Source organism: Cricetulus griseus, assembly GCF_003668045.3.
Source record: "Cricetulus griseus strain 17A/GY chromosome 1 unlocalized genomic scaffold, alternate assembly CriGri-PICRH-1.0 chr1_1, whole genome shotgun sequence".
Lineage (NCBI taxonomy): Eukaryota > Metazoa > Chordata > Mammalia > Rodentia > Cricetidae > Cricetulus > Cricetulus griseus.
The window spans coordinates 123,807,537-123,810,568 of record NW_023276807.1 but is presented as its reverse complement, the minus strand read 5'-3'; positions in this window follow the sequence as shown (position 1 = coordinate 123,810,568).

Here is a 3,032-nt window from a genome sequence, read left to right as displayed (position 1 = left end):
ATTGCAACATCTGGTGTACAATTTTCCTATACAGGCTTTAAAAGTTCAAAGAAAAAAACAGTCCTTTTCATCTGAAGACTATCTATAGGTATTTGTCTCTGGATTTTCTCATTGTGTGTTTGACCTAGACTACTTACTTCTTGACTCTCTGATACACTGGAGATGGTCTTTATGTACAACCCATGCTCCTTAGAATAGGATTTTACATTTATGAAATCATATCTGAGAAACTTTTGTTAGAGAGTTAGAAATTTAATTACTATATACCAATATATATATTCTTTCTACACAGGAAATAAGACAACAATGGCCACATTTAAACCAAGGTGTACTAAAAGTAGCCTTCTAACTCCTATTCTCCCAAATGCAGAGTACATTATAAAACCTTTATTGTTAATTGAAAAACATGGATTAATGAAGGAACATGATCTATTTTATTCAGATGAGTTTTCTCTTTAGTTTCAGGGTGGCTTTATATTCACTTGATGTGGCTTTCTAAACATTCTTACACTTTTATGTATTTAAGTATATATTTAACATTTCAGAGTTGTTTTATAGGCTATAAACTCGACACTTTCTTAAACAACATATATACTGCCCCTACTCTAAATAAGTATAAGTATAGTCAATATGTTAAAATTTTACATCTGTTATGGAATAACAGTTGATAAAATATGAGATGTGACATGGAGTAGTAGAACAGGTAATACCTTGTTTATTTTATGAGTCAGTAAAAGTTTGTCCAGTAAAAGAAAAATAACATTTTTCAGGTTAAAAAGCTTGATGTAGTATTACTAAAATAAGTCGTGTATGTTTATATTGAAACTATTTTAAAATGTGCCACATAGAATAATGAATAATTTTATCCCCATTTCACAAATATCTAGCATATTAATATTGACTGGAAATGTTTTTTGGACTTGTGATACTTTAAATACCCAAAGTGTCTTTCAGTCCAGAACTTGGATCCACCCTCCCTTATTTTTCTTCTGTCCCATAAACACAAGAAGTCAATGAAAGAAAATCTGAATGAAGAAGGCTAGTTCACTTCACAAAGTCTTAGAGCACAAATCATCCCATTAAAAGAACTGGTGATATTATCAAAGCTACATGAACTTATAAATGCTATGATATAGTTGCAATGGTGTGCTTGAATTGCAGATACTCACTATGGGAAAAATCAAGAAGAATAAGTGGACAATGAAGTATCCAAAAATATGACATAAAAACATTGGATGGAGTGATAAAGCTAATATTTTATTCAAAACAAATCAATGAGTATGAAGCACAAATATTGTTTAGTGAAATCATGCTGAACCTACATAGGAGTAACATAAAATCATAAAGTATATAAACCCATATGAACTAAGGAATATTGTATGGTGCACCTGTAATTTTGCCTGTCTCAGATTTGCTTCCAAATTCCAGATGATATCTATAAGAAGCGTGTGCATTTCTAAAGGAAAACAAAAAAGGAATCGAACTGAGGGAGAGAAGAGGTGAGGAGAAGTACTTGCAGGAGTGGAGGCAACCAGAAAAATGTGTTCTGGAAGTATTTTCTTTTGGAGACTAACTTCTAGAGTTCTTTGTATATTTTGGAAATCAGCCCTGTGTCAGATGGGTTGGTGAATATTTTTCCCAGTCTGTGGGCTTCCGTTTTGTCTTGCTGATTGTGTCCTTTGCCTTACAAAAGCTTCTCAGTTTCAGGAGGTGCCATTTATCAATTGTTGATCTTAGTGTCTGTGCTACTGATGTAATGTTTAGGAAGTGGTCTCCTCTACCATTTCGTTCAAGGGTATTTCCTACTTTCTCTTCTAATGTGTTCACTATGGCAAGGTTTATGTTGAGGTCTTTAATCCATTTGGACTTAAGTTTTGTGCATGGCAATAGACATGGATCTATCTGCAGTCTTCTACATGCCAGCATCCAGTTATGCCAGCACCATTTGTTGAAGATGCTTTCTTTATTCCATTATATAACTTTAGCTTCTTTTGTTGTAAAGGGTTGTTTTGGCTATCCTAGGTCTTTTGTTATTCCATATAAATTTGAGAATTATTTTTTCAAGATCTGTGAAGAATTGTGCTGGGATTTTGATGGTGATTGCATTGAATCTGTTGATTGCTTTGGACAAGATTGCCATTTTTACTATGTTGATCCTACCTATCCAAGAACATGGGAGATCCATTTTCTGGTATGTTCTTTAATTTCTTTCTGTAAAGACTCAAAATTCTTATGATACAGGTCTATCACTTTTTTTGGTAGCGTTTGTCAGGAAGTATTTGATGAGTGAAAAAAAATTCATAAAATGACCAGTAGGCAAATTTGTGAGGCATTTTCTTGATTGCAGAGAGACATGGAAGTGCCTAGCCTACTGTGGATATGCCATCCCTGGAAAGACAGACATAGAGTGTACAGGAAAGCAAAATGCACAAGGCAAATGAAACAATCCAACATCATTCTTCTGCAGCTTCTGCTCCAGTTTCTTCCAGGTTACTGTTTTTTGTTTTGTTGTTTTTCACATTCCTATTTTGCATTCCTTCCATGACTTCCCTTAATGAGAATTGTAAGCTGAAAACCAAAATTTACTCCCTCCCAAGTTGCTTTTAGTCATGGTGTTTATTATAGCATTTGAAATCGTAAGGAAATAAAGAAGTGGTTGCCCAAATTCATGCTCTAAAATTGGGAAAGAACATGGGAATAAATATAAGGAAAAAATGAAGTATCATAATGCAAAATTACATTAAATGAACACATCTTCAACTGTTATAGAATCAAAATGTAAAATTAGTGTAAGGGAATTATACTATAAACTTTCTTCTACTTCCAAATTTCCCACATATGTTGACAAAAACCTTATGCATACAAATTTCTTGGCATAGAAGATTTTTCAGTATTTTTAAATTTTAACCTAATACTTCAACATGTCTATCTAACTTTGCTGTAATACTTACAACCCTATTAAGTATTTGTTTAACATACTTGAATATTAGTTTTTGGGTTGCAAGTGCTGGGCTAGATAAACTTTTGGTCAG